This window comes from Schistocerca serialis, chromosome 9 (genome assembly GCF_023864345.2).
Source record: "Schistocerca serialis cubense isolate TAMUIC-IGC-003099 chromosome 9, iqSchSeri2.2, whole genome shotgun sequence".
Classification (NCBI taxonomy): Eukaryota; Metazoa; Arthropoda; class Insecta; order Orthoptera; family Acrididae; genus Schistocerca; species Schistocerca serialis.
The window spans coordinates 310,179,419-310,205,876 of record NC_064646.1 but is presented as its reverse complement, the minus strand read 5'-3'; the positions used below and the strand labels follow the sequence as shown (position 1 = coordinate 310,205,876).

Here is a 26,458-nt window from a genome sequence, read left to right as displayed (position 1 = left end):
CGATTTCAGTTGCCACTAGAAATTTCAAAAAATTACATCCAAACGAATAAAATTCATGAAGTAAGACACTTCCATATTGTTTTTAAATAAAGAAAATATTAAGCACAGAACAAGGTTTGAACTCGGAACCTTCCGCTTAGCAGCCAATCACTCTTTTTTTTGTGTTTGGTAGCTGCGGACGCCACATGACATCCGTTCAAGTTCGTTTGTTGATCCTTCAACTCAATTTTTTTATTACAGAGGCCAACCGGCTCTCTGACCGAACACGCTGAGCTACTGTGCCGGCTATTAAACCATTACGCTAACGCAGCCCATCATTCAGTATCATTCCTGGAGGACTTTAGGACGCGAAATACCGACAAACACTATATGACTATGAATTACTCACGTTTCGTCGAAGTACAATAGGAAATAAACAATTACCGCTGTTCTTTATTGCGAAAAAGCGGTTAGTGAGAATGATACAAACACCTTTCCTTGCTATCGCCTGAATTAGGAGGCTTATTGCTTGTTTGGTTTAATTAATTAATACAATATGAAGCAATTGGTAAAAAGGAGGCTTTTTCCAAACTTTCTATAAAAGAAATTCTGCTATCAAGACATTGCTTTCGTTCAGTTACTTTATTTATGACTGAACGTTTCTAAAACTGCAGACACTCGACCGTGCTCTGTACTGCAGTCGAGCTCTGGCAACGTCGTTCTCCGTTCATTGGCTGACTGTGTTTTGTGACGTCAGATGCACAGAACGAACCTAAACTCGGCCGCCGTCATAAATGACGCACACTTTAGTAGCTCAGTACTAGGCATTGCCCAGCTTTGTATTTATCCCAATCTTCTATTAGTCTATCTGCTCCTTCCCTCACCCCCTCTCTGTCCATCTCCCCTACCCACTTTCTGTCCACTTCCTCCTCTCCTACTCCCTGACCATACTCTCCTGTCCCTCCTTCTCCCTCTCTCTCTCTCTCTTTCCACCTCCTCCTTACCCCTCTCACTGTCAATCTGCTCCTCCCTCCTTTCTCCATCTGCTCCTTCCCCTCTCTGTCATCTCCTCCTCCCACCTCCAATTCCATCTCCTCCTCCCCCCTCTCTGTCATTCTGCTCCTCCCACTCTCTCTGTCAATCTTCTCCTCGCCACTCTGTCTGTCCATCTCTTCATCTCCCTCTTCCTCTTCGTATCCTCCTCTTTCCTTTCTCTATTCGTCTCCTCCTCTCCTCTCCTCTCTTTCTCATCTCATCCTCTCCCCACACCATCCCCTCCTCTTCTGTTTCTCTATCCATGTCCTCGTCTGCCCTCTCTCTGTCCATTGCCCCTCTCCCTCTCTCTGCCGCCGCGCGGGATTAGCCGAGCGGTCTGATGTGCTGCAGTCATGGACTGTGCGGCTGGTCCCGGTGGAGGTTCGAGTCCTCCCTCAGGCATGGGTGTGTGTGTTTGTCCTTAGGATAATTTAGGTTAAGCAGTGTGTAAGCTTAGGGACGGATGACCTTAGCAGTTAAGTCCGATAAGATTTCACATACATTTGAACATTTTTTTTTCTCTGTGCCCATCTCCTCCTCTCCCCATCACCCTCCACATTATCACGCTCACCCCAATAGGAAACTGGTAGCCCCATAGTACTTCTTTCCAGACTGTAACTAAAATGTCTACTAAATTTGGTTGGAATCATTCCAAGGGTTTACTGTGAGCTTTTTATTCTTGGCTTTGCCTGTGTACTCACACACCAGATCTATTTCACGTACATTTAATATATTTCACATATATTTGGACCCATATTTCCGTTATCTTTTTAGTGAATTTCGGTCTGGAAGTTCATTTTCACGCTGCACAATGTTTATGACGTCGGATCTCCTGAACTATATTGCATAGACTGATAGAATTTTGCAGGTACATCCAGTGGTATTTGTAACTACAGTGTTCAAAATATGTTATGAGTAGAATTAGTAGTAAAGAAGTAATAAATTGAAACGTGCTTGGTGCAGCAGTTTTTCACAAACCTCAGTGTTTATGACGTCATACTCCTGATCTATATGTTAGACAGTGAAATATTTTTTTATGTACATTGAGTGGCAGATGTGGATATCGTCTGCGAAATTTGTTGCAAATCAAGTTAGTAAGAAAGTTAAAACAAATTTAAATATTGTACATGTTGTGCAGTATCCCACGCATCTTATTACTTGATATCATACCTCTCCTAAACTATGTGTCCTAGAATGATATATTTTTGTAGAAACTTTCAGCGACATATGTGGATATTGTTTGCGAAATGTTTTCTGAACAGAGTCAGTATTAACGAAGTAATAAATTTAAACGTCTTCCTTGATGCGATAGTCTTTCACGCATCTCAGTGTTTATGACGTCACATATCCTGAATTACGCATCGTAGGATGATATAATTTTTCTGGTACATTCACCGACATATGTGAATACTGCCTGCGATGTGTTCCGCGAATAAAGTTAGTAGTAAAGCAGTAAAATCAAACGTCATGCTTTATGCGGCAGTTTTACTGCATGAACAGCGAAAATGTAGTAAACGATAAACTTTTTTCCTTTCATTATTCAGCAGGAGTTACCGGCGAGAAAAAGTTTCGTAGAGTTTTGAAATTACCTGTAAAGTTTGTTTCAGATTTCTAAGTGCTCCCACTCTCAAATTCTGGATGACTGAAATATGGCTAATCGCACGTCGTGGACTAAACTGCTTCATCACATACATACCTACGTACATCCATACGTACATACATACATACGTACATCTATTTTCATAATACGCATTTATTTTTCTACAGAGTGCTGTAGCGGTCGGAATTTTTACAGTATACATCATAAAACTAGATGAGAAACCCACCGTTGCTCGGGTATGTAGTTATAGCTGTGCCAGCGACTTCGTATCCACGATTTTTTTTTACTTACAAAGTTTCCTTCCTTTCAGAAAGGCCACAGTTCTTACCATATGACGGAAAGTGATCCAGTAAAACGAGAGTAATATCTGGCGTTCCCCAGTCAAATGTTATAGTCCCTCTTCTGCTACTGATTTACATAAACGATTTAGGAGACAATCTGAACAAACCTCTTGGATTGTTTGCAGATGGCGCTGTCATTTTCTGTTCTGTAAAACCATTAGATGATCAAAATCAATTGCAAAATGATTTTGACGAGGTATCTATGGTGTGGAAAGTGGCAAGTGACTCTAAATAATGAGAATTATGGAGCCATCCATATGAATACTAAAAGGAATCCACTGAATTTCTATTACACGATAAATCACACACATCCATTGTCCGTAAATTCAGCTAAATATTTAGGGATTATAACAGAGATGAATTTAAATTGTAACGATCACATATATAATGTTGCGGGCAAAACGAACCAAAGTCTGCTATTTATTGACAGAACATATAGCAAAAGCGACATGTCTACTAAAGAGAATGACTACCTGCTCCTCTTCGTCGTCTTCTGGTGTATTGATGTGCCGCATGAGATCGGCATCAGATAGGATTGCCGGAGAGTGTAGACACCCAAATCACAATTCAGTAAATTCGTTTTTCCTCGTCAGCAAGTAAAATATATATAAAACGTATCCACCGAAGCCGAACAATTTCTTTAAATTTTTAATACTCAAAGTGAAATGAGTAAATCTAGCCAAGTAAATAGAATGTCAGCTTGTATTCGTAAAGGCCAGATTGCGGTGCCTGATTCTGTCACTGACGTAAAGTTGGGTAAATACTTCTGCCACTAAGGTAAAAAAGAATTAATAGCGCCATCTACTGGCTTTTTGTGTACTACAGCGTAATGATTAAACTTCCGAAGTATATAAAACTTTAAATTGCCACACTGTTATTGACTAATTCTGTGTTACATATACAGTTAGCTCGATTAACACATGTTAGTGAAATCTAAGGCAAATTAGTTTCCAGCACTATTAAGTAGGATATTTTTCTTTAAACTGAATTATCGTGAGAAATGGAAGAACGAAATGTCATTGATTTTGGAATACTCAAGACAAACGTCCGATATGTATGTGAAACAATGAAGTAAGCGTAGTGTACCGCTGACTAACTTTTAAGAAGTAAAGAACTGTTTTCCTGATAAACCAAAGTCTTTCTGCAAAGATTCTTCTCTCATATTGTAAATATTGGTACTTCTATGTGTAGTTGTTAACGCATTACATTCTGAGAATCGTTGAAGTCTCACGGTTCAAGTCTAAATCGTAAACTATAATCTGTATTATCAGCAGATTATTTAAGAGATTCAGTGCATTTTTAACTTCCGTATAATTTTGCCGTTTGTGTTCTGAGTTTGATGAAATAAAGCCTGTATGTTTCCCCAAGCTACGTTCAATTTGTCTGTGAAAACCCCATGAAAATTTGTCTAGTAGTTTTGGAGATTATTGTGTATAAACAGACAGTCATGACAGTTTTACAGTTTTGTTTTTAGTGTGGATTTGCACTTCACTGCGTCATTTTCATATTAAACCAAACGAATGACTACACCTTGAATTGCATTTGAGTGCGGCATAAAATCCATCTCTACTAGTAATGAATGTTTAAAACTTTTTTATCTGTTCAGTGAAACTATTTGCCAGAAACTGATTGCGAATGACTAGGGACTATAAAAAAATACAATAAAACTATTTTTAAAAACTTTGTTTGTCTATCTGAACAAGCTAATTTCCAGTAGCAGTTGACGAATTTACAGGTAACTTGAGCGTAGCTGAGGCCGACATATAAGCTATATTTAATCAAAATCGGATCACTAAAAAGAGAAATCTTATTTTAAAGTTTTACAAGAGTGCTCAACTTAGTAGTTCGGATGTTTACCTCAGTGGCACGATGATCACAACATTGTACACCAGAGAATCAATGCATGGTGCTGCTAATTTCGCAGAATCAATAGATGGCGCTGCCTTTTTTTTTTTTTACCTTAGTGACAGAAGTATTTTCGCCAGTTTATGTCAATGAGGCCAACTGCCTTCCCGCAGTGGTATCACCGGTTTCCGACAATTCACCGAAGTTAAGCACTTTCGGGCGTGGCTAGTACTGGGTTGGTTCACCGTCTGGATCTGCTGAGTGCTGTTGGCAAGCTGGGTGCGCTTAGCCCTTGTGAGGCGAATTGAGGAGCTACTTGACTGAGTGATTGAGAGGTAGCGGCTCCGGTCGCGAAAAGTGACAACAGCTGGGAGAGCGGTGAACCGACCACATGCCTCCCCCCACCCCCCACCCGTTATCCACATCCGGTGACGCCTAAGTGCTGAGGATGACACGGTGGCTGCTCAGTACCAATGTGCCTTCATGGCGTTTTCGGAAAGTGTCTTTTATTTGTTTGTTTTTGTGTCATTGACATAATTAAGCGCCACCATGCTGTCTTTACCAACACAAACTAAGATTGAAGTTAGTTCGCTAGTAAATGTAAATGTCGTGTGACGAGGGCCTCCCGTCGGGTAGACCGTTCGCCTGGTGCAAGTCTTTCGATTTGACGCCTCTTCGGCGACTTGCGCGTCGATGGGGATGATATGATGATGATTAGGACAACCAGTCCCTGAGCGGAGAAAATCGCCAACCCAGCCGGGAATCGAACCAGGGCCCTTAGAACTGACATTCTGTCACGCTGACCACTCAGCTATCGGGGGCGTACAGTTCGCTAGTGTTAATGGATTTATTGGTTTCGCTTTGTGTATTAAAGACTTTACAAAATTGTTTCTCTCCTTTGGATAGGTTTAACTTATATTTGACTTATAGTCTAGGAAAAACGAATTTATTGAGTTGTGATTTCAGTGCGTAAGTTTCATTGTCCGCCCCTGGTAGCTGAGTGGTCAGTGTGACAGAATGTCAATCCTAAGGGCCCGGGTTCGATTCCCTGCTGGGTCGGAGATTTTCTCCGCTCAGGGACTGGGTGTTGTGTTGTCCTAATCGTCATCATTTCATTCCCATCGACGCGCAAGTCGCCTGAGTGGCGTCAAATCGAAAGACTTGCACCCGACGAACGGTTTACCCGACGGGAGGCTCTAGTAACACGCCATTTACAGTTTACTTTTTCATTTCGTTTCGTTTACTATTTAGAATGACTAGAGAATGGCCGAGTCTTTCTCAGTGCACCAAAACGACTAAAAGACAGAGAACTATACGGTGTCAGGAATTCACTGAAGATCGTGAGGCAACATGAGCTGTGGGTCGAGAAAATCAGGCTTTAACTTGCTCTTTGGAAACTCTTTCCGAAAGCGAGGCGGAACGGGACTCCGATCGAGAGCGTCAAGCATTGACTTGCTCCTCACTACATATTATAAAGAAGTCTCCGTCCATAGTTACTTACAACGCAAACTCCCCATTGCACCCGTCTCAGATTTAGTTCTAATATTGCCCAGTGGAGAGCTTGTCAAAAACTGAACACAGATCAAGCACGGAGATAGGAAGAAGGTGTACTGAACTCTGAAAAAAGAAGCAAAGTAGAAAGTCTGTGTGGTCCAAGCTCAAGGTTTGCAATGTCAAGCGAATTTGAATAGCCACGGCGTTGTGGTTATGTGTTCACGGTGTTGGAGCCGTCGGGTTATTGAAGTGTCTGTTCGCTGTATTCAAATTTATGTGTGTCCCTGTGTACAGTCTGTTTGTGACAGTGAAGTATGCCGCCCGTTGTAGCCGAGCGGTTCTAGACACTACAGTATGGAACCGCGAGACCGCTACGGTCGCAGGTTCGAATCCTGCCACGGGCATGGATGTGTGTGATGTCCTTGGGTTAGTTAGGTTTAAATAGTTCTAAGTCTAGGGGACTGATGACCTCAGTTGTTAAGTCCCATAGTGCTCAGAGCCATTTGAACCATTTGAACAGTGGAGTATAAGGAATGGATCTGCAGACGTACATACCCCCTATTCTACACAAGTACTGTATGTTATGACTTATGCGATCCTTTTTGGAAGTGTTGACTCTTGAATCACTTCGTTGTAACATAGTTCAGACCCTTTTATTTGTTGTTTTCATTTCTGTGAGAGGTTTGCTCTCACTATTCATCGCATTTGGTTGCGACAGTAATATATCCGTACCACATGACTCGTATTATATAACCAATGTATGTTATGTTATGTTATGTTATGTTTACCGGGGACCTAGAAACGACGGAGAGGCTCCGTCCCCGCCGCAGCCGCAGTGGTCCGCAACCCCACGAGGACTACCATGGTCCACTTCACCCCTCCGCCGCCCCACACCGAACCCAGGGTTATTGTGCGGTTCGGCGCACCCGGTGGAACCCCCCCAGGGAACGTCTCATACCAGACGAGTGTAACCCCTATGTTTGCGTGGTAGAGTAATGGAGGTGTACGCGTACGTCGAGAACTTGTTTGCGCAGCAATCGCCGACATAGTGTAGCTGAGGCGGAATAAGGGGAACCAGCCCGCATTGGCCGAGGCAGATGGAAAACCGCCTAAAAACCATCCACAGACTGGCCGGCTCACCGGAACTCGACATCAATCCGCCGAGCGGATTCGTGCCGGGGACCGGCGCTCCTTCCCACTCTGGAAAGCCATGCCCTAGACCGCACGGCCAACCGGAAGGGCTTAACCAATGTACAGTATGACACCTGTCGAGACTACAGAAGAATAGACACGTCTATGACTAGGAACAGTTCATAATTTTGTGAAAAAGAAAATATTGGGGGACGAGAGACATTTGAACACTGACCTCCCGCTTTGCAGTCCAACAAGCCGGCCGGTGTGGCCGAGCGGTTCTAGGCGCTTCAGTCTGGAACCACGGGGCTGCTACGGTCGCAGGTTCGAATCCTGTCTCGGGCATTGATGTGTATGATGTCCTCAGGTTTGCCAGGTTTAAGTAGTTCTAAGTCTAGGGGACTGATGACGTCAGACGTTAAGTCCCATAGTGCTCAGAGCCATTTGAACCGTTTTGCAGCCCAACACCGTTACCACACAACCATGACACTGTGGTTCTTACAGGTCGCTCGACGTTGCACATCTTAAGCTTGTACCGTACACTGTTTCTATTTTGCATCTTTTTTCACATTTCAGTGCACATCTTGTTCCTCTTTCGATGCTTGATCTGGGTATAGTTGTTGACGGGCTACCCTCTGGGTCATTTTACCACTAAATCTGAGAGGGCTGCGATGGGGAGTTTCCCTTGTTAGTGCTACCCGAGCAAAGTTGGGGTGGGTCGCTATTATTAAAGAGTAATGAATCACAGTTTATTAAATTGCACTTGACTGTTCCACTTGGTAATTATATAAAAGGATTAGGAACGCCAACGGGAAGAATGTAAAGAGATTTATCATAAATATTTGTTGTAAGAAATAAAAATGCCTTTGCACGATGCTTATACAAACGAATTTACGAATTACATTTGTTCGTAAGGAAAGGAAATAATAACTTTCTCATTATCAATCACAAAATTCTTGCGGTCGTTAGTAGGGTGTTTAAATCGCGCTTATGACAGACGGAACTGGCGGGCTGGCGTAGATGAGAGCTGTAATGTATTTTACCGAGTAGTGATCCAGCTACTGGTATCGCGTTGGAAGGCACTCTGCAACTCGGCTGGTGTCGTCTCGTAGCAGCAGGCAAGAGTGCCGTGATATTCTGCCCATCTTTCACGGCGGTGCGTATGCGGCGGGCAGTGCCGTCACCATCATAGGTCTCCTCTTTTCCGTCTCGCTAACAAGTGTCTTCTTTATCGACACGATCACAAATATCCAAGCGCCCATCTCTTTGCTTTCTTCGAGCTATGTCCCTGCGAGTGGCCACATGCTCTATTGTCTGGCTCATATTCTTCTTCTGCCAATCACATAATTGTTTTCTATCGTTGTTCAATGTTTTGTGCCTCCTGCAATTTTCACTGCTTATTTTGAGTGGAATTCCTTCATTAGATCGTCTCCATGTCGCCAGTGAAGTTGACTTCTTAAGTAATAGAACCCAGTACGTTGTCCTCGATGGTGAGTGTTCATCGGAGGTGAGGGTATCATCTGGAGTGCCGCAGGGAAGTGTGGTAGGTCCGCTGTTGTTTTCTATCTACATAAATGGTCTTTTGGATAGGGTTGATAGAAATGTGCGGCTGTTTGCTGATGATGCTGTGGTGTACGGAAAGGTGTCGTCATTCAGTGACTGTAGGAGGATACAAGATGACTTGGACAGGATTTGTGATTGGTGTACAGAATGGCAGCTAACTCTAAATATAGATAAATGTAAATTAATGCAGATGAATAGGAAAAAGAATCCCGTAATTTTTGAATACTCCAATAGTAGTATAGCGCTTGACACAGTCACGTCGATTAAATATTTGGGCGTAACATTGCAGAGCGATATGAAGTGGGACAAGCATGTAATGGCAGTTGTGGGGAAGGCGGATAGTCGTCTTCGGTTCATTGGTAGAATTTTGGGAAGATATGGTTGATCTGTAAAGGAGACCGCTTATAAAACAGTAATACCACCTATTCTTGAGTACTGCTCGAGCGTTTGGGATCCCTATCAGGTCAGATTGAGGGAGGACGTAGAAGCAATTCAGAGGCGGGCTGCTACATTTGTTATTGGTAGGTTTGATCATCACGCGAGTGTTACGGAAATGCTTCAGGAACTCGGGTGGGAGTCTCTGGAGGAAAGGAGGCGTTCTTTTCGTGAATCGCTACTGAGGAAATTTAGAGAACCAGCATTTGAGGATGACTGCAGTACCATTTTACTGCCGCCAACTTACATTTCGCGCAAAGACCACAAAGATAAGATAAGAGAGATTAGGGCTCGTACAGAGGCATATAGGCAGTCATTTTTCCCTCGTTCTGTTTGGGAGTGGAACAGGGAGAGAAGATGCTAGTTGTGGTACGAGGTACCCTCCGCCACGCAGCGTATGGTGGATTGCGGGGTACGTATGTAGATGTAGATGTAGTTAAGGATAGAATCCTGTGTTCTGGCCGTTTGTCAGCCCTTCCTCCTGTGCTAAAATCTACTTCCATTTGAGTGCGATCTTTCCCACATCACAGACGCTAGAAGACACTCACAGCAAGCATTCTCTCCGTTAGCAACCTTCACATCGTCCATTTCACATCGGCATTTCATGTCCCATAGTGGCATCCAATTATCCTCTGCTCCATGATCCGATAAGGTCCTTTATACTCTTCTCCTCTGCCCACAGTTGCGGCAACGACTCTACGTGTCCCACGTAGAGGGCGCTGGGTCTGGGCTAAAGGGTCGAAGAGGCAGTTATGTCCAACCCAGTTTTTCATTAGTTATCAGCGTTCTGAAACTGTGTGGGCGTCCAGTGTCCGGTTTTTGTGACATCCAACGCGTCTAATACGGTTCCTGACATTCTTAAAAGTCTTCACTCATACCTCTCAATTGGTGGTCGACCCACCTGGAAGAACTTTCACGAGAATAACACCATCACTATTCTAAGAGGCTGTCATCATGATTTTTGCGACAGACGAAACTATCTTGGATTTATTCTTTTTCGGTTATTGTTGATGCTGACACTTCAATGGCTGCCATTATATTTCTGGCTGAAAGTGATGCACCCAGTTTTCGTCACCTGTAACGAGACTTGACAGGCGAGCCCCTCCATTCGGCTCGGACTTCTCCAAAAGTTCAGATGAAGTGTCTTTTCTTTGAATCTTATGGTCTGTCGTGAGCAGTCGTGGAATCTATTTGGAACACATCTTTGAATATCCTTGAGTCTCAGTTACTGCTCAGGCACTTCCAACGTTGTAGAACCAACTGCCGAATCGTGATGCGCTTGTCTGCACCACTAATGGAAACCACACGATTCAAAATTTCACGTGCAGTGGCTGTGACACGACGTTCTGAAAGTGGTCGATCATGGAACACACTTTCTGGATTTCCTGACGCTTTAGTTCTCTTTACTCATCCCCCAAAAGTACTCCCATCACCTGTATTATTAAAGATACAGTGCACAAAAATTCTTACGGATATCTACCACCGTTTCTCTCTCCGCAACCAAGAATTCAATTATGGTATGTTGCTTGTAAGCGTAGAGCCCACTTTGATGCTTTACTGTGCCTCTGCCATCTGTCGGAATTGTTCGAAACTTCACAAACGTGCAGAAGAAACATCAATTTCAAGCACCTAAAAGGACATTTTCCTGTGCAGCGTGTTTCACAATCTATGTTGCACACTTTTAGGAGGCGTAGAGGGGACTTAAAAGATCAAGTTTTACATAGAAACCCACGGCCGGAAATATCATCCAACGACGCTACAAGAGCGTCTAAGTTACAGGCACCGGCGCCTGTAAATGTATGTTTATACATGGTGATTCACTGATGTTAAAAACTTCCAAAGATGAAGGAGGGGGAAAAATGTATGAGTTTGAGGTAAGGGTGCCTGTGTCTGAAATAAAAGAGTCGAAAGTTGTAAACGAAAACTGTTTTATACCTCTGACTGTTGCTGCCAAGACTGTAGTTGTAGACAACTCCCAGAAGTGATAGTATGGACCAAAGCAAGGAACAATGTCTTGTAAACGTGGGCTCCAAAATGCATATTTAATAGCTATGAGCGCTTGTTCAGTAGAGGAGATGTTGGGTTGGGTTGTTTGGGGGAAGAGACCAAACAGCGAGGTCATCGGTCTCATCGGATTAGGGAAGGATGGGGAAGGAAGTCGGCCGTGCCCTTTCAAAGATACCATGCCGGCATTTGCCTGGAGTGGTTTAGGGAAATCACGGAAAACCTAAATCAGGATGGCCGGACGCAGGATTGAACCGTCGTCCTCCCGAATGCGAGTCCAGTGTGCTAACCATTGCGCCACGTCGCTCGGTCAGAGGAGATGTGTTTCACACTATCATTGCTCAAGTCCCATTTCGGTATTCAACCGCGGGTGAAATAGTCGTTCTACTAATAATTTACGAACATGTAAGTTAGGATCCAAGCAGCCAGTTGCCCATCGCTAGGCCATCTAGTCGACAGTAAAATTTATTATTAAAAGAAAAATAATTGTATGATGTTAACAGTCTCAACAATGTGATAATTACAATTACTTAGTCAGCGCTTGATTTCGTGTAAAGAAATTATCTTCAATAATTAAGATTCTACCTCCCAAATGGATACTTCTGTACAATTTTATGTCAAGCAAAAGTGAAATGCAATCATCTGAAAAAGCTTTTTCTGGCAATTGGTGTAAAAGCTCTTTGCGGTTTGAAATGAAGAAGTTATTTGGAAATCGGATTCGTTTTTAAGTATTTAGAGCAAGTAGTTAATGGCAGATTCTCTGGGGTTTCCTAATCCCTTAATTATGGGACGAACCGGAAAATCTTTTGTGTGTGTTTTATCTCGATCCTCATAGCAGAAGCTTTAGAATTCATTCCTCAGAGTTTACGCAGAAGGTCTGGAGAAGTAATATTAAAACAGCCATCTAAGCAAGATTTGAGACTTTTAGAGTAAGTATGTGTAATGTCACCACCCACTTCTTGCATGCCTTTTCCCTGATAAGATATTAACGTTTTTCACCGTGTTTTCTCAATTGAGTCAACTTCATTTGTACAGCTAGGGGCCCAAATCAGTCCTTTAAGTATCAGTCTTCCATTGAATTTAGTTTGACAGTGGTGTAGCAGAGTGGTGTTTCCGTGCCGTAGAATATTCCGAGGCGAAAGTTCATTATAGATATAATTATACGTAACCCCAAATTAATAGATTGGAAACTTCAAAATTCTCAGTTGTCCTTACTGATGTGAAAAGCACATTTTGGAACTCCTAAAACGACTTAGTTCCGCCACATTTGCACTTAGAATCATTGCAAATCTTGGATAGAGATAGCTCAGTAAGCTGACATATTTTGCATATTTCCATTAAATATGTCATATGGAATGATATTCTGGCGTAACTCGTCTTCAAGAAAGAAAGTCTTTATTGCTCAAAAACGTGCTGTATGAATAACGTGGTGCTCGCTCGTAATCATCTTGCAGACATCTGTTTAAAAAGTTGGGATTTATGACTACTGCTTCAGAATATGTTCATTCCCTCATAAAGTTTATTGTAAATTATCCACTACAGTTGAAAGCGAACAGTGACGTACATAATTATAATACCAGAAGGAAAAATTGACATTCATTACTCCACATTAATGTTGTCTCTATCTTAAAAAGGGTTGCACGATGCTGCAACAAAAATTTCTGATCATCTACTGAGTGTTATAAAATGTCTGACAGAGAGCAAAGTAAAATCTGAAAACAGACTGAAGAAGTTTCTTATTGACAAATCCTTCTTTTCCGTAGAAGAATTTTTACCATTATAATGGGTAAAGTGTGGTATGTAGGAATTACTAACTCACATCTATGTATTAAAAATATATATAAAATAAAATGAAATAAAGTTACAACTGTTGAGCATATACCCATATTTACAAATTAATTTGCAATGTGAATGTAAAATGACTCGTTTCACATGCTAGCAGTTCATCATGCAGAATGATTCCTGGACTTAAAAGTAACTAAATTACTAATTAACCTTCCCACCGGTCCCTTTTTCACATTGAATATTAAGTACATCTGTGATTGAAAATGATTAATTTCGATTTTCTATGTATACATGGATTATTGAGTGAGAGGTAATTGACGCACTTAAAGTTCAAAGGCCTATGCTTCAATTCTAATTGTTCCTAGAGCATTGCAGGCAGGTAGCATGTTCTTCACGCTTTTTCAAGTACCTGTGCCTGTTGTAGCACAGATCAGTTTCCACTCGCAGACAGTTTTGGAAGTGGGTGTCTTTCTGCAAGCGCTCGGGTGATCCAGTTTTGAGGTCAGGTGGAAACAAGAGGATACCGTCTACAATAGAACATTGCTACGTAAAATACAGGGTAATTCCAAGCAACCTTCAGATTAATAAATCTGTATTACAATCACTGACGTGAGCTGTCAACTCCTGTTTCCTGCAAACCATCAGCAGCATAAAATAATTTGCACATTGTCAACTTTTGAAGTGGTCCTCGACAAATGACTCCGTCGTATATTCTGTATGTCACACGATAATTTCTCTCTGGGCGTGTTACAACTGCATGAGACAAGCAGCTGTGAAGGGAACTAACGCATTGGTGGTCCCTAACGACAAACTATACCCTTCAACTCCAACCATTTTTTCTGAATTTGTAACAACGTTTAGGGTCTGTTCTATTGGTAATTTATGTTTTATAAGGCTTGAAATGGTCAAGAATGTAGAAAATCGTCCTTAATTTTCAATATGACCTTTATTTCTCTGGCCCGCATTTTTGTAAACTGATATCGATTGTGGTAGTAGTCGTCTTCAGATGATGCAATATCGTTACAGAGTCAAATGTTATACACAGTCCAGTCACATTAACGTGATCAACGCCCATATCGGGGTCAGAGTGGAATAAGCGCTGAAACATGGCAGGTGACAGCCGTAGCAGTGCACGTTCAAAACGGCATGATCATTCGATTTCGGACCAAAGGCGCAACCATTTCCCAAATGGTTAAGTTTTTAAACTGTCCGTGTGCCACGATGGTTAAAGAATACCGTCCACGACAAAATGGCGCTATCTAAAATTGGCACTGAGGCAAGTGTAGTGCACCACTGGCTATAGACGACAGGGGTGCAGGTTTGGACGAATAGACTTGCAATTGTTGAGCAACTGGTCGCCCAGATGAACCAAGGAACTTTAACTGCATCTCGTCAACGACCGTTCAGCGAAAGTTCCTGCATATGGGCTTTCGCTGACACGCTCCTGGTTCATGCACCCATGCTGACTGTTGTTCATCTGGGCGAAGGTTCGAATTTGCACTGCCAGTACCACATCCGGACGTCGACTGAGTGGCAAGAATTAAGTTTTATGGTCCTTCAGATAGGAGTTGGCGCGTATGGTATGAAACGCCTGTAAGGAAACACCCTGGAACAAATGTCGGGAGGGTCCAGGCTGGAGAAGGGGTCGTTATGGCGTGGGGACTGTTTTCGTGGCATTTCCTGGGTGATCTAGTGATTCTGGTGGTCGCACTAGATCAACACAACTATGCATCTATCCTTGGGGACCATGTCCACCACTACATACAGTTCGTTTTTCCTCTACACAGTGGCATCTAGTAACAGGTTTGCAACACGTCACACAGCTCGCAGTGTTCATGCATAGTTCGAAGATCACCAGGATGAGTTTACAGTTCTCTCCAAGCAACGAAGGCCCCGGATTTAAAACAAATCAACAATCTCTGCTACCGCCTCAGTCGGGCTGTTAGCGCTATAGATCCTCAACCGAGAGCCTAGCAGCTGGCCATAGCACTGAAGATAGCAAGGCTCCATGTCCACATCGGCCACTTTGGGAACCTCATTGGCTCTCCCCCCGCACGACTCGCAACTGTTCGCATTTCAAAAGGTGGTTGTACAAACTTCTGGGAGGTGATCACATTAATGTGATTGGAGAGTGTACGACCGAATACCGAGCCACTACTTGATTGTACAAAGTGTGACGTCTTACACTCTGTAACGATATTTGTGATCAGAAGATGATTCGTCACACTATCGAAACCGGTCGTCTCGTTTTGTAAACTCTCGACCTAGACAAATAAAGGTTATAGCAATACATGTGACTTTGTAAATCGGCCAGTTACGGAGATGTGACGCCATTAGGTTCTGCAAATGCTACTGCTCTTTGACGTCTGGAAGCCTATTCCAGTCGTGGTGATCGGTAACTAATTTTTAATAATTGATTACTCGAGCCCAACACTTCTGACCTTCGTAGCGGGGCGAGCACGAAGTTAATGCGATCTGCCGGGCAGGCAATCTGAAAGCCATCAATGTCGCGACAGGCGTGCGTGTAGACTATGGGCGCCGCTGATGCTAAGAGCCACTCAGTGGTAGCGCACTGCATTTCTGAGGGCCGCCGAACGGAAATACTTTATCCCTCAGATTTCAGAACCGTTGTGGCTACCTCTAACTGGCAGTCACATGTCTTTGAATAAATGATGGCACGAAACGTCCTTAAATTCTTCACTACCCGCTCTGTATTGCCATTACACTATCTGACTGAAAACCTCCACTTAGACATCGCTGTACATCTGACGGTATAAGAATACCTTATTGGGCGTCCTTTATCTATTATTAGAACATCTGACCGTGGAAGCATTCTTTCCAGAATACACTGTGCGAATCAGGCCTTTAGCGACAAAATTTCAGCGTGGTGCATGAATGTTTTCGATTATTTGGAGTAAGGGATCCGGAGTAAATGCATTTCGTTTGGTTTTTTATCCCCATTTATAAGTGTACGTAAGCTACACTGAAAATATCTGCACAAGTGTGCGGATTTCAACAGTATGCGCAGTGTATCTTGTTGGAAACAAACTTATTCAGTTCACTAACGGCACTTGCTGTTGTCTATGGTAACGTACAGTTCATTCTTCGTCCACAAAAATAGTTCAAATGGCTCTGAGCGCTATGGGAATTAACATCTGAGGTTATCAGTCCCCTAGACTTAGAACTACTTAAACCTAACTAGCTTAAGGACATCACACACATCCAGGCCCGAGGCAGGATTCGAACTTGCAACCGTAGCAGCAGCGCGGTTCCGGACTGAAGCTTCTAGAACCGCTCGGCCACAGTCGCCGGCAATCCACTTACAAATCTCCACATGCAACAGGTGAAGTAGCAATGCAAAATTGTTATTTACTGAATTAAAAGATTGTCAGAGCAGACCGAGCGAGATGACACTGTGGTAGCACACTGGTCTCGTAGTCTCGAGGACTGTAGTTGATATCTCTGTCCTTTCATATAGATTTAGATTTTCTGGGATTTCCATAAATAGCTGTAGTTAATGCTGGGTTAGTTCTCCGAAAGGGTACGACCAATTTCTTTGTCTATCATTCTCCAATCAGACATTGTCCTACCTCTGTAATGACCATGTTGTAGTTAAAAGCTTAAACCATAATCTTCCTGTTTTCTTCCTTTTGGTCGGAACAGAATATATCTCGCTCGATGCGCTCCAAGTGTTCTTAGAGACTGAAAGTCAGGTTGTACGTGAGGAACCATATGTGCATGGCGTGTTCTCCAAACCATTCTCAACGATGAATGGGGTGTTGTGTTGCTGAAGACACACACTACGTTCTACTGCTGTAGACGAACAAACGGACTGACATGAGCGGACAGCAGAACATTGTATTGTTGGCCGATAAGAGACGCTGGTAAGTATCGTCGAGGGCCCCTTTTCTTCATGTGTAAACACCCAGAATTTGAAGTACATGATGTTTCGTGACGAATGGTAAAGATTTTAGTAGGTAGTACTGTAGATTAACACGATTAAAACGTTTCCTGTAATGTCTGCAATTTTTATTGGTTACAGAGGTACAACTGGATACAGAGATAAATTTTCATTTTTTGTGTTGGTACTGTAATTGTTATAGGGTTTTTCATCGATTATCGTTATTGTTTTGAAGTTCTAGTCATTTAGATTTGTTTAAGTTTACATAATTGAATTTTTCAATTTTGATGATGATTTTTAGGTCAGTTTCACAGGTTTTTTTGTTTTGTTTATTTTACATCAATATCAAACATATTCGCTCGGTTTGGTATAACCTGTCCTTGGTACTTACCACACATGGATATCTCTAAAAAGTTTAAGGTGCCTGTGAAACCAGACCCTGCCAGGTAAGAAAATCCCAAACACAGTGACGTTTAGACATTAGAATAATAGCTGTTATACATGACCTAAAATATGTCAAAATGGTTCAAATGGCTCCGAGCACTATGGGACTTAACATCTGAGGTCCTCAGTACCCTAGACTTAGAACTACTTAAACCTAACTAACCTAAGGACATCACATACATCCATACCCGAGGCAGGGTTCGAAAGTGCGACCGTAGCAGCAGCGCGGCTCCGGACTGAAGCGCCTAGAACCGGTCGGCCACAGCGGCCGGCTAAGATATGTCAATGAGGAGGGGGGTAACCTTTACTTCAGATGAGACAAACGAACTATTATCTGTACCGCTTTTTTATTATAATAATCACCATACACAGTGGGTTCAGGGTGTGTATTCGGCGATGAAGGAATACCATATGAATGAAGATCCGGTAAAGTGATACAAGAAAAACTTAATGAACCAACATTAAGCAAGATAAACACATGAAAATTTACCAAGGCTATTTTTACACTAACGTAATCTCAAGAGAAAAACAAATACTAACGTGACTTTAAGCATACTGAACACAAGAAAATTTACCCCAAAACTATTATACTGACAGTGTTAGAAAATCACACAATGGACTGTACGCTGACTACCCTATTGCATCTGGATAATATCGTCTATCTGCCGAATGCCTTCCTGGAATTTAAGCCCCAAGAACACAAACGCAATACGTGGCGCACATGGAAACGAGGGAATGAGAAAAATTACGCAAATCGCCTCCAGTATAAAGCAAATTTGAAGCGAACGCAGTCTAGTGTCTTCCACACTTAGCGCCTGAGCAACGCGGTATTTGCCTTGTGCAGACTGCGGCGATAAGGACACCCGTGGTCGGCTTTGGCGTGTGTTGGCGGCAGATGTGTTGAAACGTCCCCTTTGAACAATTATGCACGGGACTGTGCTTAACCTGACACACAATGTTTTTAGCGCAACGCAATCTGACTTTCAAAATTCCCTACTAAAGAATGGCCCTGACTAACGTTAAACTATACCTTTCGCAAATCACTTACCTCACAAAAATCTCCGCTGCTCAAGCTACTGCAATACAGCGAGCGCCACTACTGCCAGCTAAATAAAAGATTCAAACTACTAAAGGCACTAACTACTGATAGGGATAGTTAGCAAATGAAAGATATTAATAGAGAACAAACAATGTATTTACCTTAATATCATCACAAGTCATAATATATATATCAGTTCATGACAAATTAGAAACCTCAGCCATCTCTCTCCCCACATCCACCACTGCTGGCGGCTCACCTCCAACTGCGCAACGCTACGCGCTGTTCACATCCAGCTGCCGCTGCCCAACACTACAATGGCAGACAACAATGCAAACTAGCCACAGACTGCACACAGCACAGCCAGTGTTTTCATATTGAGCGCTACGTAACGTTGCCAATAAGAAAACATAAACAGCCTACTTACATAGCCCCCATGCTCCCCACAAAAAAATTTTTACAAATGGTGTTGGGCACTGGCCAATACAGATTTGACAAAAATTTTTCACAATTACAGTAACAAAGAAATCAAATGCACACACTTATTGATACAATGTTGGTCAAAAGCTAAAATTTTCTCACAGTCCATAAAGACGGTCCTAATCGTACATAACAGGAGAATAGCAGTGTTTTTCTCAAAGTCTGAGCAGTAAAAGAAAATGCACACAGAAGTAGTGGATTTCCATGCAGTCTTGAAGAAGTAGTGTTGTCCTTCCAATGGAAAGACAGTGCTGACTCTCGACATGCTGACAGGTAATGGGCCACAATAGAGCAAACCCACAGCAGAGTCATTCGAAGTTTGGAAGAATATTGGTAGTTAGGTCATCACAGAGCAGACCCACTGTAGTCCTGGTAGAGATTGTGGTATTGGTGGGCCACCAGAGGTGCAGACCCACTGCAGTCCTTGTAGAGATAATGGCGTTGGTGGGTCATCATAGATGCAGACCCACTGTAGTCCTTGAAGAGATGGCCAGCAGCCATCTGTTGTGACTGTGCTGGTGCACAATCACCACTGAAGAGTCTTGCGGACAATATAGCAAGTCCATAAACCACCACTTGTGCACTCACAAAGTTTTTGAAATTGTTCTTAGAACCAGCAATGCTGTTATCCAGTCCCTTGCTGAATTATTAACACACGTGCAAACACTAACAGTCCCTACTTCTCACATATTGTCCATATACTATGACCAACAGAAACGTGTGCAGTGAAATGTAACTTAATTTGAAGAACTGGTAACAATTCCAATTTGGTAACATAAAAATACAATTACAAAGACACAGAAAACATCATTAAAAACATAATAATACAGATAACATTTGTAGTACAGGCTTTACAAAAGAATAGAAATAAACATATACATCAGTGGAATTATGACATGAGTACATACATAAAAGATCACAATAATTTTTGAAACATCAACTTCACACATGAGCATTAAACAGAATAAATAATGTGTAAGCATATTTATAAGGTAAATAACATATTATTAATGCCAATTGTATTTGAGGATAAAAGTATTCCTCATCATAGTGAATGTAGCTTAATATTAAAAGAGAAAAAAAATTCTATGAAACTGTACACAGAGACAGGAAGAAAACAAATACACAAGGGTACACAAACATATAGTGGGATAACACAAAAGGGAAAGGACAGGGTTCATTTTCAGTGTAACATGTGGTACTGCAGTCCAACCCAAAACTTCATATATCTTTCCTCTTATTTCATCCTTTGTTTCCACCCAAAAAATTCTATCCAAGCATGCTTTCTGTATTCTGTTCATATTTCTTTCAAAATAATTATTTCTGATTGTACAATACTCATTTGGGCCCAAATCCTTTTTATATAACTTCGCAATGCATTCTTTACCTATTCTCCATAGTCAGTTTCTCATATAGTCTACCCCCTCTTAAGCTATCTTAAATCTACTGAGCTCAGATGCTAAACTAAGGGATGAGGCAATGCAGCAGCACGTAAAACAATTATTATAAACAGCAATGAAAAAAAATGGAAAATTGCAAAGCAAGCTACAGTATAAATTAGCAAAAGTCAAATTCAATAACACTATGCCTGGCAAACAGCAGCAACTTATACCTAAACATGACATAGCGCAAGCAGAAAAAATATTACACTAAAATGGCCATGTCTAATACCTATGTCACATCTTAACATTAGAGTGATGCATCACAATTTATTCTACAAAAGAAATTACCAAGTACTTGAAAAGAAAATTATAGATGCAGTTACTGGTATTAGTCCCTTCTTATTGTTCTTTCCTTTCCAAGTGCTCCTTTTTTAAAGAATGTGGATCATAAAATAATTATTTAATAGATCTGTTGACAGAAAGTGTTCACATTAGCAAATGCATTTCATTTTATAAAAGCAATGCTGCAACACAGCTGGAAACCAGATGTCAAATGAAATAAGCAACTACGAAAAGCAAAGCATAAAAATATCATTCAGTAGTCATGTGACATTTCATAAGTTAGTAGAAATTCTCTCAACTCTCATAGAAAGACGCTTGTCATAATCAGGTGTGCAGATGTACGAATATTTCCCATCAATTCATAAGCATTTCAGTAATTAGCACAAAGTGCGAGTAATCATATGTTTTCAAGTAACAAGGGTGTCGCATTAGCGATGAAAGGCACACCCTAATGGCTTGTTCTCCAGGTGTTTTCCTGTGCTCTGAAAGGCACGCGCTAATGGCTTTTTCTCCAGGCGTCTGACACAGCTGGGTGCCCGCGACGCATTACGTGCAGGTGGTCACTTAACTTTCGTACGGAAATATTTACGACAGGAGATTCTGCTACCGTTGCAGTCTCATTTAAAAATATTTCACAGGTCAAGAATTAGCGTTGCAAATCTGTAGAAACAAAATCCTATAAATATAAGTGTCCAAAAAAAATATTCATCAGCATTGTGATACAGTCACACATTTCATAACTCTTAAAGTACGAATCTTGGTTTCCAACAACCTTTTTCACAAACCAGAGTCCCTAAACACTACTCATTATTCCTTACCATATTCGTCGACACTTCTTCAATGTTTCATCATAACAGCTACGTGGCTTAATCAAATAACTCATATAGCATCAGCCTATTAATCATAAACAAACCTCAGCAGCATAATACACATCGTCGTCGTAAAAATAACATCATAACACCTCAGTCAAATCTCAAAAACGTCGTAGCTTTCTGCAATAATTTCAAAACCTAAAAAAATTCTCTGCTCATGTCAATAGTGTCATCTGCCTCAAACGTACTTTAAAAATCATGATCTCATACCAAATACATCATTCAAAGCTCTCATAGTATCACAATGATTCCGAAAAAATATGAACAGTTCACAAAGTACAGACAAAATACAATTTCATAAGTGTGAAATTATCCAGCTGTGTAATTACGTAAACATCTGTCACTGACGTAGTAAAAAAAATGTTTATCTCTCAGTTAAATGATCAGATAGCTGTGTAATTCTGTGTTAGAGAAATATGGTACCGATGTGTAAAGTTGTATAAGCAAATACCATATTAGCTAGGGTTCCTTGTGGTTGCCACACACATGGTACACAAAGTAAGCGTGTACCCCCCTGAGGATTAATGTAATTATACCCTCAGGTGTTACAGATTACACCAATGGAATGAAATATATCACGGAAAACTTTCTTTGTAATTCAAAAATCTTTAAAAATAAATGTTTTAAGTATAAAATTGATCACTGAAATGCGTGTCCTGTAGCGCTAAATGTGCATCTTGTTGTAAGATAATCTCTGTGAAAGTGTCGTAGTTATTTTCCTCCGAAAGCTAAGTTCTGCAGAAGCCAATGTACTTACCTCATGATACACAAAAGTGAAATGCTTTGCGTATAAATGTCTTAGTTATTACGCTTATTGCCGTGATGAAGAAAGTACTGTGCAGTAACATATTGTTATGCCACGAAAAAGGCTGTCTCATTGTTGCTATACCACACAAGTTACTACTAAAACATGTTTTACTTTGTAGAATAATTCAGAAAACTGTGCAGATATAAAACAGATACACCGCAAAAGCAACATTGTAAATTGTCACTCATTAGTAGCGTCGTGATAAAAATCGTGTAGCTGTCACATAAACTAACCTCTGTGTCATCTGGTATCTCTCAGAAAGCACCTTGAATCCATAATGTATTTGCAAGTAAACCAAAATGTTGCATTAAAATCTCATTAGCAGTACCAGATATAATGTTATTTTTCTCGGAGCCAGCCGGCGCACGTGTATGCCTGCCGTGCGAGTCATTGTCTGTCTCTTTGTTGCCGCACGTCGTTACTGGGATTAGGAGACCTAACTTCTACGAATTCGCCTTGCCGAGAGGGCCCTGCCCTGTTTAAATCCCGCCAGTTCTGATGCAATTCAGGTCTGTCGTTACGATCACATCGTCTGTCGTCATGTCGATAGCTCCTGTAGTTTCTTTCTTGTCGGTTAAGTGGTGGAGAATTTCTCCCTGAATCGTAACTGCGCGCTGGACCGTTGCGTCTAAAGTTATTCTGTCTCCCTTGATAATATTTATTTTGGTTCCCATATTGTCTGTTTCTCTTATTGTCTCTGTGATAGTCACTACCACGGAGAGGTGATCTTTCCCTGTAATTATTACTACTCTGCCAACGGTTGTCATACGGGTGGTGTCTGTTTTGGTCACGATATGTGTTGTGAGAATAGCCTTGTCGTGTAAAGCTATTACTTCTTTCGTCGCGGAATTGCGACGGATGTGACCTGTAATTGCTGTGTTCCTGGTTTCGCGTTCCGCGATTGTCAGTGTCAATTTCTAATTCTTGTAAGAGTCCCTGAAATGCTTCAATGTCGTCTTTGCAACGTCCTGCCAAAATAATATGTCGTAAATGCTTAGGCAGTTTGATTAAGCAAATGCGGATGAGTTCTGAGGGGCTGTATGGGTTTGACAGGTATTGATTCTTGTGCAACATGTCTTCAAAATATTTCACAAGACTGGAAAATTCAGATTGTTCGAAGTGTTTCATCATTATGATGTTATGTTTTACACGGTCTTGTGTCGCTTGAGACCAATATGCTGAGAGGAAGGCATGGTAAAACTCTCCTTCACTGTGGCAATCGTGAATTACCGATCGCATTCTTACAGCTGGTTCATTCTCTAAGTAGCCACACATAAATTCTAACCTGTGCTCCAATGCCCAGTTGGGAGGGAAACAATGAGAGAATTGATGGAGCCACGCTTGTGGATGAATGTCGTTGGCAGAATTCTTAAACGTTTTGAATTTACGTGTAGTAATGAACAGCTTATAGTCAAAATCATCATGTCGGCGAGTCGCATATCGGTCATTGTTAGGTCGTGTCGGCCGTTCCCTCTCAAAATTCGGTGCACATTCCCAATTTCTTTCATTACTTCCGAAATGCCCTGTGTTATTTTGTGTCTGTTCCGTATTTGTATGTCCCTCTTCCCGTATTGGGGCGCGAGTGTCCTCTGAAATACGTAATTCTTGTACTACTTGTGCCAACTGATCTTGCACTTCCCGGATTTCTCTTTTGTACTGTGTATTGATTTGATTTTGATTTTGTTTGAATTTCCTAATTTGTTCGCTCTCTTCTGTGTTATTAAAGACTACCGGTTTTGTGTTATTCAGATTATCGTCTACCTTCGTAGATAAATTATTTAGCTGATCCGAAAGTTCAACTACTTTCTCTGATAATGAACTAATTTCCTCCATGTGTCTTTCTACTGTGTCCTTTAAGTTTTCCTGAGTTTTTGCAAGTTGCGTAACCGAATCGGTAGATGCAACTGAGTCAATTTTAGCTTGCAAGGTCTCATGATTTTCATGAACAATAATTTGCAGGTCTTTTATGGCTGCTTCGTGATTCTGTAATGCATTTTCATGCCGCGAAAAAATAGGTTGAAAATGCTCACAAATTTGTGTTTTTACGTCGTTACAGACTTTTTGACATTTCGATTCGATTTTATGCAACTCAGTAGTTAAATCTTCACGTGTTTGTTCAAGTGTGGTGTCTAACTTTTGAAGATTTTGTTCCATTGTGTCTAACTTTTGAAGCTTTTGCTGTGTTTGTCTCTGATTTTGTTCCATTGTGTCTAACTTTTCAAGCTTTTGCTGTGTTTGTCTCTGATTTTGTTCCATTTGTTGCATTAATTGCAATAATAATGTATTAGTGTCTGGAATCTGTTTCTCTACGCTTTTCGGCAGTGCATTTGCACCGACAACATTCACATTTTGACAAGCAGAAAATGTGTCTTGACTTATTTGAGAAAACGGTGATGACCCAAAACCTGAATCTACAGTATTTGCGAAATTGTGTCCTGTCATTTCGGATTCCTGAGGCGAGCTGTTGCCGACCGATCGATCGATAATGCTTCCCTTTTCACTAATTGTTTCACTGTCCGTGCCATTGTTTGCCGCCTGCTCCATTTCCCTATGCACGATTACCAAATTACTACTTTGAACATCAGTTAATTCCTTACTCTGCGGCGCTAACACACTGCTTTCGTCTTCACTGTCATTTCTCAGTTTACTTTGGAGCCTAGTATTACGTTTTTCACACGCCATTATTGTCACAATATTTCACACGACAACACAGAAAAGCACAATTAGAAGAGCAAAATAAAATAACATAGCAATGGAAATAATGTCTACTTAATTGCCAGCGCAGCTGCGAAATACTTGGTGCAAATCTACATGCATGCCACAACTGTTTTACTGTACAACAATGAAAGGCTAAACTACAAAGGAGATTCTCTCTACAATTACGCGCTAGCAATAAACAAAATCTACACTAATTACACAAACTACAAGAAAAAATCAGAAGATTCCAGTGAGGTATCCTAGGCTAAGGGTCGACATATGAAACGTCCCCTTTGAACAATTATGCACGGGACTGTGCTTAACCTGACACACAATGTTTTTAGCGCAACGCAATCTGACTTTCAAAATTCCCTACTAAAGAATGGCCCTGACTAACGTTAAACTATACCTTTCGCAAATCACTTACCTCACAAAAATCTCCGCTGCTCAAGCTACTGCAATACAGCGAGCGCCACTACTGCCAGCTAAATAAAAGATTCAAACTACTAAAGGCACTAACTACTGATAGGGATAGTTAGCAAATGAAAGATATTAATAGAGAACAAACAATGTATTTACCTTAATATCATCACAAGTCATAATATATATATCAGTTCATGACAAATTAGAAACCTCAGCCATCTCTCTCCCCACATCCACCACTGCTGGCGGCTCACCTCCAACTGCGCAACGCTACGCGCTGTTCACATCCAGCTGCCGCTGCCCAACACTACAATGGCAGACAACAATGCAAACTAGCCACAGACTGCACACAGCACAGCCAGTGTTTTCATATTGAGCGCTACGTAACGTTGCCAATAAGAAAACATAAACAGCCTACTTACAGTGTCGATGCCTGGCGAACCTGCTGGCGTGACAATTCTACTCTGGCCTTGACTGGATATACAGTCGTAAACTGCCCTAAGTTTTCGTGAGTCGAAAAATTATGTTTTTACCAGGTTAGGCAAGCTGGCTGTGTCCACTCGCCAATACTGAGCGACATGTACACTGTTGCCCTCAAATGATCCGCAGAACTTAACTAACACAGCTCGTAGCTCATAATCACCAATCCAGAGATATTACCAGAGTGTTAATCCAAATATGGGTGATATTAGAGCCTCGTGAGCACACACAGATGTCCACAAAAAATATGTCTTCCGGAGCCACGACAAAGCGGGATGTGCACCGTCCAGCACACAGCCCTTCAAGGAAGCGAGTGACCTCAATTATTGTTTTGTAATTGCCTATATTGTTGAAGACTACCCCCACGTAGGGTAGGTT

At 41.5% G+C, this 26,458-nt stretch overlaps 1 protein-coding gene across 1 annotated transcript in view; it reads left to right on the top strand.

Annotated features, from left to right (window-relative positions):
• LOC126419569 (uncharacterized) overlaps positions 1 to 26,458 on the top strand; it is a 371,142-nt gene that overhangs the window by 1,535 nt on the left and 343,149 nt on the right. The gene's annotated exons all lie outside the window — the stretch shown is intronic.